The sequence below is a fragment of the Balaenoptera musculus genome, chromosome 10, assembly GCF_009873245.2.
Source record: "Balaenoptera musculus isolate JJ_BM4_2016_0621 chromosome 10, mBalMus1.pri.v3, whole genome shotgun sequence".
NCBI classification, from domain to species: Eukaryota; Metazoa; Chordata; class Mammalia; order Artiodactyla; family Balaenopteridae; genus Balaenoptera; species Balaenoptera musculus.
This window is the reverse complement of record NC_045794.1, coordinates 9,630,574-9,647,383: the sequence shown is the minus strand read 5'-3', so window position 1 is coordinate 9,647,383 and position 16,810 is coordinate 9,630,574.

Genomic DNA, 16,810 nt, shown 5'->3' with positions numbered 1-16,810 from the left:
ATTATATTTATAATATTTGTCTATTTACTTATGGGTGAGAACACTCAAGTCTTACTCTCTCAGCAAATTTTGATTATACAACACAGTATTATCATCTGTAGTTATCATGTTATACATTAGAGCCTCAGAACTTATTCATCTTATAATTGAAAATTTGTACCCTTTTACTAGCCTTTCCCTGCTTCCCCCACCCCTGACAACCACCATTATAATCTCTGTTTCTATGAGTTGACTTAAAAAAATTTTTTTAGATTCCATATATGAGTTATACCATGCAGGGTTTCCCTGCTGGCGCAGTGGTTAAGAATCCGCCTGCCAATTCAGGGGACATGGGTTCGAGTCCTGGTCTGGGAAGATCCCACATGCCGCGGAGCAACTAAGCCCGTGTGCCACAACTACTGAGCCTGCGCTCTAGAGCCCGCGAGCCACAACTACTGAAGCCCGCGCGCCTAGAACCCTTGCTCCCAACAAGAGAAGCCACCGCAATGAGAAGCCCATGCACCGCAACTAGAGAAAAGCCTGCGTGCAGCAACGAAGACCCAATGCAGCCAAAAATAAATAAAGTAAAATAAATGTTTTTTTAAAAAAAAGTGATACCATGCAGTATTTGTCTTTGTCTGGCTTATTTCAGTTAATATAATGCCCTTTAGTTTCATCCATGTTGTTGCAAATGGCAAGATTTTCTCTTTTTTTTTCATTTTTGAGTCTGAAAATATTCTATTCTCTCCCTTTCTCTCTCTCTCTCTATATATATATCTATATCTCTTCCTATCTATCTATCTATGTATCTATCTAATAAAGGTTTTCTTTTTTGGATGACGTTAATTCTTTTTCTGGCCTAATCACTCTGACTAGGACTTGGAGTATTATGTTGGATCAAAGTGGTAAGCGTGGGCATCCTTGTCTTGCTCTTGATCGTTTAGCTTTTTACTGTTGCGTATGTTAGCTGTGGGCTTGTCATATATGGCTTTAGATAATACATGTTTTTTAATACCCAGTTTGTTGAGAGTTTTTGTCATAAAAGGATGTTGAATTTGTCGAATGCTTCAGACGCATTTATTGAGATGATCATACAATTTCTACTCTTCATTTTGTTAATATGGTATATCACATGGATTGACTTGTGTATGTTGAACCATCTTGTATTCCAGGGCTAAATCTCATGTGATCATGGTATGATCCTTTTAATGTACTGTTTAATTCAGTTTTCTAGTATTTTCTTGAGTACTTTACATCTATGTTCATCAGGAATATTGGCCTATAATTTTCTTTTCTTGTAGGTTCTTTCTCTGGCTTTGATATCAGGGTAGTGCTAGCCTTGTAAAATGATTTTGGAAATGTTCCTTCCTCTTCATTTTTTGGGAAGAATTTGAGAAGTGTTGGTATTAATTTTTCTTTAAATGTTTGGTAGAATTTACCGGTAAAGCCATCCAGTCCTGGACTTTTGTTTGTTGGGAGGTTTTCTGGTACTGATTCAATCTCTGTACTAGTAATTATGCTATTCAGATTTTCTGTTTCTTCATGATTTAGTGTTGGTAGGTTGTACGTTTCTAGGAATATATCTGTTTCTTCTAGGTTATCTAATTTGTTGGTGTATAATTGTTCATAGTAGTTTCTTATGATTCTTAGTATTTCTGCATTTTCAGTTGTAATGCCTCCTCTTTCATTTCTGATTTTATTTATTTGAGTCTTCTCTTTTTTTTTTTTCTTAGTTAGTCTAGCTGAAGGTTTGTCAATTTTGTTTTTTTTTTTTTTAAACATCTTTATTGAAGTATAATTGCCTTACAATGGTGTGTTAGCTTCTGCTTTATAACAAAGTGAATCAGTTATACATATACAATATGTTCCCATTTCTCTTCCCTCTTGCATCTCCCTCCTTCCCACCCTCCCCATCCCACCCCTCTAGGTGGTCACAAAGCACCGAGCTGATCTCCCTGTGCTATGCGGCTGCTTCCCACTAGTTATCTATTTTACATTTGGTAGTGTATATATGTCCATGACACTCTCTTACCCTGTCACATCTCACCCCACCCTCTCCCCATATCCTCAAGTCCATTCTCTAGTAGGTCTGTGTCTTTATTCCGTCTTGCCACTAGGTTCTTCATGGCCTTTTTTTTTTTTTTTTTTCCCCTTAGATTCCGTATATATGTGTTAGCATACTGTATTTGTTTTTCTCTTTCTGACTTACTTCACTCTGTATGACAGACTCTAACTCCATCCACCTCATTACAAATACCTCCATTTCATTTCTTTTTATGGCTGAGTAATATTCCATTGTATATATGTGCCACATCTTCTTTATCCATTCATCTGTCGATGGACATTTAGGTTGCTTCCATGTCCTGGCTATTGTAAATAGAGCTGCAATGAACATTTTGGTACATGACTCTTTTTGACCTATGGTTTTCTCAGGGTATATGCCCAGTATTGGGATTGCTGGGTCGTATGGTAGTTCTATTTGTAGTTTTTTAAGGAACCTCCATACTGTTCTCCATAGTGGCTGTATCAATTTATATTCCCACCAACAGTGCAAGAGTGTTCCCTTTCCTCCACATCCTCTCCAGCATTTATTGTTTCTAGATTTTTTGATGATGGCCATTCTGACCGGTGTGAGATGATATCTCATTGTAGTTTTGATTTGCATTTCTCTAATGATTAATGATGTTGAGCATTCTTTCATGTGTCTGTAGGCCATCTGTATATCTTCTTTGGAGAAATGTCTATTTAGGTTTTCTGCCCATTTTTGGCTTGGGTTGTTCGTTTTTTTGTTATTGAGCTGCATGAGCTGCTTGTAAATCTTGGAGATTAATCCTTTGTCAGTTGCTTCATTTGCAAATATTTTCTCCCATTCTGATGGTTGTCTTTTGGTCTTGTTTATGGTTTCCTTTGCTGTGCAAAAGCTTTTAAGTTTCATTAGGTCCCATTTGTTTATTTGTGTTCTTATTTCCATTTCTCTGGGAGCTGGGTCAAAAAGAATCTTGCTGTGATGTATGTCATAGAGTGTTCTGCCTATGTTTTCCTCTAAGAGTTTGATAGTGTCTGCCCTTACACTTAGGTCTTTAATCCATTTTGAGTTTATTTTTGTGCATGGTGTCAGGGAGTGTTCTAATTTCATACTTTTACATGTACCTGTCCAATTTTCCCAGCACCACTTATTGAAGAGGCTGTCTTTTCTCCACTGTATATTCTTGCCTCCTTTATCAAAGATAAGGTGACCATATGTGTGTGGGTTTATCTCTGGGCTTTCTATCCTGTTCCATTGATCTATATTTCTGTTTTTGTGCCAGTACCAAACTGTCTTGATTACTGAAGCTTTGTAATATAGTCTGAAGTCAGGGAGCCTGATTCCCCCAGCTCCATTTTTCGTTCTCAAGATTGCTTTGGCTATTCGGGGTCTTTTGTGTTTCCATACAAATTGTGAAATTTTTTGTTCTAGTTCTGTGAAAAATGCCATTGGTAGTTTGATAGGGATTGCATTGAATCTGTAGATTGCTTTGGGTAGTAGAGTCATTTTCACAATGTTGATTCTTCCAATCCAGGAGCATGGTATATCTCTCCATCTATTTGTATCATCTTTAATTTCTTTCATCAGTGTCTTATAATTTTCTGCATACAGGTCTTTTGTCTCCTTAGGTAGGTTTATTCCTAGATATTTTATTCTTTTTGTTGCAATGGTAAATGGGAGTGTTTTCTTAATTTCACTTTCAGATTTTTCGTCATTAGTGTATAGAAATGCAAGAGATTTCTGTGCATTAATTTTGTATCCTGCTACTTTACCAAATTCATTGATTAGCTCTAGGAGTTTTCTGGTAGCATCTTTAGGATTCTCTATGTATAGTATCATGTCATCTGCAAATAGTGACAGCTTTACTTCTTCTTTTCCGATTTGGATTCCTTTTATTTCTTTGTCTTCTCTGATTGCTGTGGCTAACACTTCCAAAACTATGTTGAATAATAGTGGTGAGAGTGGGCAACCTTGTCTTGTTCCTGATCTTAGTGGAAATGGTTTCAGTTTTTCACCATTGAGGACAGTGTTGGCTGTGGGTTTGTCATATATGGCCTTTATTATGTTGAGGAAAGTTCCCTCTATGCCTACTTTCTGCAGGGCTTTCATCATAAATGGGTGTTGAATTTTGTCGAAAGCTTTCTCTGCATCTATTGAGATGATCATATGGTTTTTCTCCTTCAATTTGTTAATATGGTGTATCACATTGATTGATTTGCGTATATTGAAGAATCCTTGCATTCCTGGGATGAACCCCACTTGATCATGGTGTATGATCCTTTTAATGTGCTGTTGGATTCTGTTTGCTAGTATTTTGTTGAGGATTTTTGCATCTATGTTCATCAGTGATATTGGCCTGTAGTTTTCTTTCTTTGTGACATCTTTGTCTGGTTTTGGTATCAGGGTGATGGTGGCCTCGTAGAATGAGTTGGGGAGTGTTCCTCCCTCTGCAATATTTTGGAAGAGTTTGAGAAGGCTAGGTGTTAGCTCTTCTCTAAATGTTTGATAGAATTCACCTGTGAAGCCATCTGGTCCTGGGCTTTTGTTTGTTGGAAGATTTTTAATCACAGTTTCAATTTCAGTGCTTGTGATTGGTCTGTTCATATTTTCTATTTCTTCCTGGTTCAGTCTCGGCAGTTTGTGCATTTCTAAGAATCTGTCCATTTCTTCCAGGTTGTCCATTTTATTGGCATAGAGTTGCTTGTAGTAATCTCTCATGATCTTTTGTATTTCTGCAGTGTCAGTGGTTACTTCTCCTTTTTCATTTCTAATTCTATTGATCTGAGTCTTCTCCCTTTTTCTCTTGATGAGTCTGGCTAATGGTTTATCAATTTTGTTTATCTTCTCAAAGAACCAGCTTTTAGTTTCATTGATTTTTTGCTATTGTTTCCTTCATTTCTTTTTCATTTATTTCTGACCTGATCTTTATAATTTCTTTCCTTCTGCTGGCTTTGGGTTTTTTTTGTTCTTCTTTCTCTAATTGCTTTAGGTGCAAGGTTAGGTTGTTTATTCGAGATGTTTCCTGTTTCTTGAGGTAGGCTTGTATTGCTATAAACTTCCCTCTTAGCACTGCTTTTGCTGCGTCCCATACGTTTTGGGTCGTCGTATCTCCATTGTCATTTGTTTCTAGGTATTTTTTGATTTCCCCTTTGATTTCTTCAGTAATCACTTCGTTATTAAGTAATGTATTGTGTAGCCTCCATGTGTTTGTATTTTTTACAGATTTTTTCCTGTAATTGATATCTAGTCTCATAGCGTTGTGGTCGGAAAAGATACTTGATACGATTTCAATTTTCTTAAATTTACCAAGGCTTGATTTGTGACCCAAGATATGATCTATCCTGGAGAATGTTCCATGAGCACTTGAGAAAAATGTGTATTCTGTTGTTTTTGGGTGGAATGTCCTATAAATATCAATTAAGTCCATCTTGTTTAATGTATCATTTAAAGCTTGTGTTTCCTTATTTATTTTCATTTTGGATGATCTGTCCATTGGTGAAAGTGGGGTGTTAAAGTCCCCTACTATGATTGTGTTACTGTCGATTTCCCCTTTTATGGCTGTTAGTATTTGCCTTATGTATTGAGGTGCTCCTATGTTGGGTGCATAAATATTTACAATTGTTATACCTTCCTCTTGGATCGATCCCTTGATCATTATATAGTGTCCTTCTTTGTCTCTTGTAATAGTCTTTATTTTAAAGTCTATTTTGTCTGATATGAGAATTGCTACTCCAGCTTTCTTTTGATTTCCATTTGCATGGAATATCTTTTTCCATCCCCTCACTTTCAGTCTGTATGTGTCTCTAGGTCTGAAGTGGGTCTCTTGTAGACAGCATATATATGGGTCTTGTTTTTGTATCCATTCAGCCAGCCTGTGTCTTTTGGTGGGAGCATTTAATCCATTTACATTCAAGGTAATTATCGATATGTATGTTCCTATTCCCATTTTCTTAAATGTTTTGGGTTTGTTATTGTAGGTGTTTTCCTTCTCTTGTGTTTCTTGCCTAGAGAAGTTCCTTTAGCATTTGTTGTAAAGCTGGTTTGGTGGTGCTGAACTCTCTCAGCTTTTGCTTGTCTGTAAAGGTTTTAATTTCTCCATGTCAATTTTGTTTTTATCTTTTCAAAAAACCAGCTCTTAGTTCCTATGATCCTTTCTATTGTCTTTCTGGACTCTGTTTCATTTCTTTCTGCTCGAACTTTGTTATTTCCTTCCTTCTACTAACTTTGGGCTTAGTTTGTTCCTTTTCTAGTTCCTTGAGGTGTAAAGTTAGGTTGTTTATTTGAAGTCTTTCTTATTTCTTAATATAGGCAGTTATCACTATAATATTCCTTCCAAGCACTGCTTTTGCTGCATTTCTTAAGTTTTGGTATGTTGTGTTTCCACACAAGCTTTTTTAAAATTTTTTATTGAAGTATAGTTTATTTACAATGTTGTGTTAATTTCTGCTTTACAGCAAAGTGATTCAGTTATACATATTTATTATACATTCTTTTTTTATATTCTTTTCCATTATGGTTTGTCATGGGATACTGAATATAGTTCCCTGTGCGCTATACAGTAGGACCTTGTTGTTTATCCATTCTATATATAAAAGCTTATGTCTGCTAACCCCAACCTCCCACTCCATCCCTCCCCCAACCCCCTCCCGCTCGGCAACCACCAGTCTATTCTCTACATCCGTGATTCTGTTTCTATTTCGTAGATAGGTTCATTTGTGTCATATTTTAGATTCCACATATAAGTGATATCATATGGTATTTATCTTTCTCTTTCTGACTTACCTCACTTACTAAATCTCTAGTTGCATCCATGTTGCTGCAAATGGTATTATTTCATCCTTTTTATGGCTGAGTAGTATTCCATTGTATATCTGTACCTCATCTCCTTTATCAATTCATCTGTCAATGGACATTTAGGTTATTTCCATGTCTTGGCTATTGTGAATAGTGCTGCTAGGAACACAGGGGTGCATATATCTTTTTGAATTATAGTTTTGCCTGGGTATATGCCCAGGAGTGAGTGGGATTGCTGGGTCATATGGTAATTCTACTTTTAGTTTTCTGAGGAACCTTTGTACTGTTTTCCACAGTGGCTGCACCAACTTACATTCCCACGAACAGTGTAGGAGGGTTCCCTTTTCTGCACACCCTCTCCAGCGTGTGTTATTTGTAGACTTTTTGATAATGGCCATTCTGACTGGTGTGAGGTGGTACCTCATTGTAGTTTTGATTTGCATTTCTCTAATAATTAGCAATGTTGAGCATCTTTTCATGTGCCTGTTGGCCATCTGTAACCACACAAGACATTTTTTGATTTCCCTTTTGATTTCTTCTTTGACTCATTGGTTGTTCAGGAGCATGTTGTTTAATCTCCACATATTTGTGAATTTTCCAGTTTTCTTCTTGTAATTGATTTCTAGTTTCATGTAATTGTGGTTGGAAAAAGATGCTGGATACGATTTCAATCTTCTTAAATTTATTAAGACTTGTTTGTGGCCTAATATATGATCTATCCTGGAGAATGTTCCATGTGCTCCTGAGAAGAATGTGTATTTTGCTGCTTTTGGATGGAATGTTATATATATGTCTGTTAAGTTCACCTGATCTAATGCATAAAGTTGAAGTCCAAAGTTTTCTTACTGATTTTCTTTCAGGATAATCTAGTCATTGTTGAAAGTGGGGTATTGAAGTCCTCTACCATTACTGTATTGCTGTCTATTTCTCCCTTCAGATCTGTTAATATTTACTTTATGTATTAGGCCCTCTGATATTGGGTTCATAAATATTCACAATTGCTATATCCTCTTGATGAATTGACCCCTTTGTCATTATATAATGACCTTTTTATCTCTAGCTACAGTTTTTGGCTTAAAGTCTATTTTGTCTGATATAGGTATAGTTACCCCTGCTTTCTTTTGGTTTCTATTTGCTTGGAATATCTTTTCCTATTCCTTTACTTTCAATCTGTGTGTGCCCTTAAAGCTAAAGTGAGTCTTGTAGGCAGAATATAGTTAGGTCTTGTTTATTTAATCCATTCAGCCACTCTGTGTCTTTTGATTCAAGAATTTAGTCCTTTTAAAGAATTATTGATAGGTATGGACTTATTATTACCATTTTGTTCATTGTTTTCTGTTTTGTAGTTCTTTGTTCATTTATTTCTCGCTTTGTCTCTTCCATTGTGATTTGATGGTTTCCTGTAGTAGTATGCTTTGATTCCTTTCTCTTTATCTTTTGTGTATCTACTATAGGCTTTTGATTTGTGGTTACCATGAGGTTTTATAAAACATCTTATAGTTATAACAGTCTGTATTAATCTGGTAACAACTTTTGATTTTCCGAGCTTACTTTTACTGCTATTTGACCTTGATGTGGGGAAAAACCGGAATGTTTGGAAATGGACAAAAGAGATTACTGGATATCCTTTCAATGAAATCCTGGAACCCTTGGGGATTACTTGATTTTATAGAAATGTGCACCTTTGTCAGCTTTTGATTGGGCTTTTTGACAAGTCTATACAGGCAGAAACTGGATTATAAGAAACGGATAATAATGCAAGTAATTCCTTTCATAAAAATGCAAATTGTCTCTTGTGAATGCAACTGTTTATTGTCCTGTGGGTATGGACTAGTTTTTCCAGTTTTGCCTCTATTTGTAAAATGATTTCAGCATTTCTTATCTGCTTATAAGTGTGCAGTAGTTTGAGTTCTCCTTTGAGCAGTTGTAATATTATACTGGTTCTACTATTAATTAATGAGTTAGATAAAATGTTTGACACGTGTTCCTTTCTGTTATCTGGGAGTTGGCAAAGATTCTCTCCTTGATCAAACTCTAGCTGTGCGCCTCTGAGCCCTTTCTTGACTAGGCGCAAGCTTGTCCTTTAAAGACTTGAGCAAAACACTAACAGCCCACAGCTACCTCCCTAGGCCGACCCAACCCAACGCCCGGCCCCCACACATACACCTGAAAGTGCCTGCCTGAGAAAACTCAAGACTGCCAACATAATTTACTGTTTTTTCCAGCCAACACCTGAATATAGGGTCCCTGTTCCCAGTCTCTGGAGGAGGAGAGAAGCCCAACAAACCCAGATGATTTCAGGCAGACCAACCTCCCCTTCCTGCTTTTTGTAATTTACCCCTCCCCTGACTCTACTGAGTCCCCAGTCACTCCTTCCTTAGTCCCTCATTCTCCCTGCAAAGTGCACAAATCCAAATTCAGTTCATGCCGGACACTTTTCTTTATTGCAGTAGTATATTACTGATTAAAATCTGTCCTTACTACTTTAACTAGCTTTGTTTATCTTTGACAGAGTCATGATTTTACCTTTAAAGAAATTATCTCCTAACACTGATTAAATTACCTAAAATCTCTGGACTTCATGTTCCCTTCAGGCTCTTCTTTGATTGTCTGCTTAATTGAGAGGCAGGTGGGTAGAGATCGCAAGGTTCTGTTAGTGGTTGTGATTTTTTTTTTTTTTTTAAATTTTATTTTATTTATTTATTTATTTTTTGGCTGCGTTGGGTCTTCGTTGCTCTGTGCAGACTTTCTCTAGTTGTGCGGGCTTCTTACTGTGGTGGCTTCACTTGTTGCGGAGCACGGGCTCTAGGCGTGCAGGCTTCAGTAGTTGTGGCTCTTGGGCTCTAGAGCGCAGGCTCAGTAGTTGTGGCGCACGGGCTTAGTTGCTCCGTGGCATGTGGGATCTTCCCAGACCAGGGCCCGAACCCATGTCCCCTGCATTGGCAGGCAGATTCTTAACCACTGCACCACCAGGGAAGTCCTAGTGGTTGTGTTTTAATCAATGACTTAGTTATTAACACATTTGCAGATAATATAGGTATAATATAGCACAGTAGTTAAAGGCTTAGGCTCCAAAGGCAGTTTGGAGTTGAATACTGATTCTGCCTCATACTAAATGAAGGGTAGGAGAGAGGGATCTGAAGAAGGAAACCAAAAAAGCACTTGATTTTGAGGCTAAAAGGAAGTTCTTGGGCTTAAAAGTACAGGTACAAAAGATGTCCTGAGGAGGTGTAAAAGAAAAACTTATTTTGTCCCTTGTTAAAACGCTAAGGCACTATTGTGATTAGGGCTATTGTGGTAGGTATAGGGACTACTTCAGTGGGGCTTTGCAGTAGGGGAGAGAGACTTGGCTTAGCTGTGAATACAATAAGGAAAAGTGGGAATTCACAGCCAAGGAGCAGGGGAGGGGAACGGATGGAAAATTACTAAGGAAGCTTTAGGGGTAAGTGGGGATTCTGCAAAACTGGCCTGATAGGATTCTTGCTGAAGGCAAGCCAGGTGACCAGATATTACCTGAGGAATTATTGGGGGTGAAGAATTTGATCAGACATCAGGGTGGGAGATTCTGTCTAAACGAACTTAGCAGGATTCTTGCTAAAACTGGGCTCTTGGACAATATGCCCAAGGATGGGAGCCTAGCTGGGCTCAGAGGGGCCTGACTAAAGTTTGGTCAAGGAGAGTCTTTGTCAAGGACTGTGACAAAAAGCAAATACCCAAAAATAGAATAGGTCTGGAGTAAATGTCAGACTGAGCTGAGGTTCTTGAAAATGTAAATGACAAAAGAAGGGATTTTTCAGATTCAGTTACAACAACAGAAGGCAGAAAGAAAACAGAACCACTCTGATTCAATTTGAGTCCTCTCTTCTGTACCAAGGAAAACAGTCTCAGTTGGAAGTGACAGTGAGAAGTTGGAGCTTTAGATAAAGAGACGACAGAGGTGTGTTGAACAGCTTTAAGTAAATCTCAGGTTCTGGGTAGGGAGACCCAGAACCACCACTGTAACGGAGAAGAACAGATCTGACTCCATATTGGATCCGTTCCTTTAGTTCTAACCCTTGTGCTCTGTTGCCTGTGCCTAGTCATGCTGGCTCTGCACCCTTGTGAAAGAATGTTGCCTAGAGCCTGAAATATACGTAATAGCCCTGTTCTCAAGGCTCTGACCTTTAAAGATATAACACTTTTCCATTCACATAGAGATAAAAAGTTGCAGAACAGAGAATAACATTTGTCTTGTTGGAGGTTTGTAGGAACATTGAGAGCAGACCTCTAAGGACAGCTGCAAGAACAAAGGATTCCCGGGAGTCAGAACAGGGCTGCAGAGCTGGGGTCAGTTCTGCCCTTGTGTTTTCATTGAAGAAGTAAAGCGGGAAGCCAGAGTGCAACAGTTCAGATCCCAGCTCTGCCATAAGACCAGCTCTGTGAACTTGGGTAAGTTGGCTAACCTCTCTGTGCCTCTGCTTTATCACCTGTAAAATAGGAATAATAAAATTTGTACCTATCTCTTAGGGCTGGTATGAGGATTCAATGGGATGTCAATGTAAATATGTAAAGTGATTCTAAAAAAGTCTGGCTCATAGTAATCGCCAAAGAAGTGTTGTTGTTGTTGTTGGTGGTGGTGGTAGTGGTGGTGATGGTGGTGGCGGTGGCATCACCACCATTCTAAGAAGGGCATTGTCAGTTTCCCAAAGTGACGTGAGCAGAATGGTGCTGGGTGCTGCATCAGTGCACTGGGCAGAATATTGAATGAATTATCCTCTTCCTCTCCCCCCACCCCTCCCCCAAACACAAGTTCCACTCCCTTGATACAGGAGGGGCTTCAGGACACTTCTGGACTCTTGCCTAAACTAGAATGCTCAAACTCATACCCTTTTGGGTCTCTACTACTAGACTTCAGAGATCAATGCGTTCAGTGCCCTCATTTTAAATATGCTCAAGGTCAAATAGGAAGTTAAGAACCAAGCCCCTCAAGTCCATATCCTGTGCTCTGTCCACTCACCATCTGCCTCCTTCCCCACCTCTGCTGTCAAAGTCTTTCAAACTCCAACTCAAATCCCACCTCTTCTTAGAAGCCTTTCCAGATCCCCCCAAATTGAATTAGTCTCCTCTCTCCCCTTAGCTACACCATAGCAAGTTTTGAGCATTGATTATAGTACTTATCAGTCTTCTTGTATTAGAGTCCTTTGTCCATGCCTCTGTCTTCACCCTGTTTGCCTGAAGAACAAAGAGATGTTTATTCACTTTAGGATCCCACTTAGCACACGTGGTGCTTTGCATACATTAGGCCATCCTGAAATGATCTCTGACTTGGTTATTAAGGTTGTGTAATGTATAGCCTTGGAGCTATAGTTCTTATATTTGTTCTGCCGGTTCCATTTCATTTTCTTTTTTTTTTCTTTCATCTTTTTCCCTTTTGGCTGCACGTGGCTTGCAGGATCTTAGTTCCCCAACCAGTGATTGAACCTGGGCCCCTGGCAGTGGAAGTGCAGAGTCCTAACCACTGGACTGCCAGGGAATTCCCTGCATTTCATTTTCAAATGATGGGTCTAGCTGTTCTTTTTCTGTTTGGATCCTAGATATATTTCTATAAGTTTCTGGTTAAAACCTTTCTTTTTTCACAGTCTCCCCACCAGCAAGTATATACCTACCCCTCTGGCATTGCTCTCAAGACCCTGTTTTCTGTTTTTGAGGCTCCTTTCCAAGACATCTCCACAGCCTCTGTATATCCAGGTATAGATTGTGACCTCCCATTATCCGACCCCACCCCCAGGGTCTACCTAGTTTTCTTCACAACACAGTTTTGCTTCTCACCCTTGGCCCTGAGCATCTCTGCCATCTGGTCCCACTCCTAAGGATCTTGCTCAGAGAGATCAGGTCAGCAGACTGTCTACCCTTCCTCAGCCTGACACATTTACAGTCTCCAAAGTATCTTCCTTCACAACATTCAATTCTAGACAACACCAAACTTAAGAGTGGTTTCTATTTCAAGAGTTCATTTGTAAGGGATTTAGAACTCACATTTTTCTCTTACAGTAATGTTCTTCATGGTGGTTAGTTTTGCCAGGCCAGTCCAGGAGAGCCCATTTAACTTATAGGATTAAGCTGAAGCACTGGCACCATGGAATCCTTAGGAGTGATAATTGTGATGTAGAATACGATCACAGTATAGAACAGTGTTTCTATGGGAAAATATTCTCAGAGTTCCAACTTGGAATGCTTGGTTTCCTTTAACTGTCTGCAGTTAGACTGAGCATACCTCCCACCTCCACATTAAAAAAAAAAAAACACAAAAACACAGTACAATTTATTGAGGGATTACTGTGCACCAGTCAGTGTAAACTCATTACGTGAGTTAAATTGTTTCATCCTCATGTGGACACTGTGATGGAGCAGTGTAGGTACTGCTATTATCCACCCTTTACAGATGAGAACATGGAGACCAAAAGAACTGATCTCAGTGACTTTGGACAGAGATCTAATAAAATAAAGTCTGATGAGTGCCAGGAAAGAAACTTCAATCTAGAAGATTGAAGGGGTGAGAAGAGAATCAGAGATGGGGCAGCAGTGGAATAAAGATTGGGTCAGGGCTGGGGAAGGTAGTGATAAGGAGCAGTAGGACAGCCCAGAGGCAGCTTGGCTCAGTGTAGGAAATTGTTAGACATCATATATTTCTTCCCTTGTGACTCATCTTCGGCAAAGGAACACTTAGATCCTGTTGTATGATCCTTGAAACAGTGGAGAGTAACCACAGCCTGCCTCTGAGAAGGAAGAGTAGCAGTAGGTGTTTTTAATCCTCGAGGTGATGAAGGATGGTGAGGTCGAGTCCGTCACAGCCCCAGCTTTTCACTGCTCCCTGTGTCCATGCCTATAACTCAGCAGCACCCTCCCATGAGTAGTAGAATGATCTGCTCTGTCCCTGGAGTCTGGACTCAGTCATGGGACTTGCTTCAGTCATGACGCAAAAGCCATGACTGAAGCCCAGGCTTCAGAGAGGTGTATCCATTAGAGCTTGCTTTCTTGTGCACCTCTGCAGTAGCCAGGAGAACTTGTCCAGGCCTGCCTGCTAAGGATGAGAGCTACATGGATCAGAGCCAAGTTCCCCAGTTGACTCAGAGGGACCCAGCCTAGGTCATTTGAACCCCATGCACATGAGTGAGGCCAGCCAAGATCAACAGAGCCACCTGGCCTACGTCAGCTGAACGTTGCATATTTGTGAAAAATAAGGTGTTGTGGTTTTTTTTTGGTATGTCATGAGTTTTTTAAAATTAAACTTTTTATTTGGAGGTAATTGTAGATTCACATACACTTGTAAGAAATAATAAAAAGAGATCTCGTACACCCTTTATGCAGTTTTCCTCTATGGTAACATCATGCAAAACTGTAGTACAGTATCATTACCAGGATATTAACATTGATACAATCAGTTAATATGATCATGTGATTTTTCTTCTGTAGCCTGTTAATATGATTGATCAAATTGATTGATTTTGAATATTAAAACAGCCTTGCATCCCTGGAATAAACCCTACTTGGTCATGGTGTATAATTCATTTTGTGTATTGCTGAATTCTGTTTGCTGATATTTTGTTAAGGATTTTTGTATCTGTACTCAAGAGGGGTATTGGTCTGTAGTTTTCTGCCTTTGTCTGGTTTGGTATAAATCAAATGAATTGGGAAGTGTTCCCTCCTCTTTGTTCTAGAAGAGATTGTGTAGAATTGGTATTATTAATTCTTTAAACATTTGGTAGATTGTCTAGTGAAAACATTTGGGCCTGGAGATTTCTTCTTTGGGAGTTTTAAAATTATGAATTTAATTTTCTTAATAGTCATAAAGCTATTCAAATGACCTATTTCATATTGGGTGAATTGCAGTTGTTTATTTATTTGTCTGTTTGTTTGTTTATAGGATTTGTTCCATTTCATCAGTGTTTTCAAATTTATGGGTGTAGAGTTGCTTGTAGAATTCCTTCATTATTCTTGATGTCTGCAGGATCTGTGGTGATGTCCTCTGTCTCATTCATTGGTAATTTGTGTTTTCTCCCTCTTTTTCTTTGTTAGCTTTGCTAGAGGTTTGTCAATTTTGGTTTGACATTTTGGTTTTGTTTTCTGTTTGTTTCCTGCTTGTTGTTTCTCTGTTTACTTTTTCCTGCCTTCCTTTGGGTTAAACATTTTTACAATTTGATTTACCTATAGTGTTTTTAAATGTATCTCTTTGTATAGCTTTTTTAGTGGTTGCTCTAGGTATTACATTATATATATATAACTTATCATAGTCAACTGGTATCATTATTTTATCAGTTTCTGTGAAGCATAGAAATCTTTCCCCCCTTTACATCTCTTTATCTTCCCTATTTATAGTATAATTGTTTTCAATGTTTCCTCAAGCACATTGAGAACTACATCAGATAGTGTTAAGTGTTATAAATAAATTTTGCTTCAATCATCAAACATAATTTTGAAAACTCAAAAAGAGAAGGAAAATCTATTGTATTTGCCCATATTTTTGCTTACTGTGTACGCTCTTCCTTGCTTCATGATATTCCAAGGTTCTTTCTCTTACCATTTCCTTACCATTTGGAGAACTTCCTTTAGCCATTCTTTTAGGCTAACAAATTCTTAGTTTTCTGGTAACAGTTTTTTAGTTTTTCTTCATCTGAGAATATCTTGATTTCCCCTTATTTTTGGAAGTATTTTTTTCTGGGTATAAGATTCTGGGTTGACAGTACTTTTCTTCCAGCACTTGAAAGATATTTTGCCACTTCCTTTCAGCATCCGTGGTTTCTGATGAGAAATCTACTCCATTATAATTGTTTTGTCCCTGTTTTTCTCTGACCGATTTCAAGATTTTCTTTGTCTTCAGTTTTTGGAAATTTATCTGTGCTATATCTTGGTGTGGATTTCTTTGGGTTTATTCTGTTTGAGTTTCACTCAGCTTTTTGAAAGCTAGCTTTATGTCTTTTGGCAAATTTGGAAAGTTTTCAACCATTATTTCTGTGATAATACTATTTTAGCTCTGCCTTCTTTCTTCTCTCCTTCTGGGACTCCAATGACGTGAATATTAGGTCTTCTATTATCGTCCCATGGGTCCTTGACATTCTATGTAGCCTCCACAGACACCATGGTGGACGTGGTCTCATACCCTTTGGGCAATGGTGAAATTCCTGACTCTTCACTAGGCCTCCTCTGATATGAGCAGGGAAGGGAGAGGCTCCTCTTACTGCCAGGTGCAGGAGGAAGTCCCAGCTCCTCATATGGTCTGTACCAGGGAGTTATTCAGTCTAAAGAGGTCAGTGTGGTTTCCAAACACCAGGCAGAGAGTTGGAGAGACTGAGCACCCACAGCCCTGAAGCACTGCTGTTCAATGGGTCTTGCACAGCCCAGTGAGACCTCACTCATTGCTGTACCATAAACCCTGCTGGTGCTGAACTCTGGCCCTCCCTTGGCCACCCAGGTTTATTGTTCTTTGGTTTATACTCATGATTCAGGTATCATTCCTGGGGCCACCGGACCTCTGGGTCTCATGGGCCTTATTGAAGGATCTATAGGATGTTTCCATTTTGTGTTATTATATAAAATACTCCAAAATAAACATCCTTGAATGACTATAATTGAACACTTGGTCAACTGTCTCTGTAAAACAAATCCCCAGAATTAGATTTGTTGGATCAAAAGGTATGTTTCACAAGCCATTCTTAGGAGGTAAGCCCTAGGTGCATTAATATTCTCCATATAGTTCACCTAGCTCTTTTTTCCTCCTTGTATCTTAGCTTCTGAAAATGCATTTTCTTTTGTTTAATTATCTTGAAGTTTTTCATAAAATTTCAGTTTGTTTTTCACAGTTTGGAAATCACATTTTTAATAGGTGTTCAGCTATTTCTGTGATGTACAAGCCTAGCTCACTTTATCCTGACCCTCCAGATCTTGTAATATTGGAAGATCTGAGTTTGCTTCTCAAAACCCACTCTATCTTTGACTTATAAAACAGAAGCACAATCTAGATTTGTTTCCTCTTCT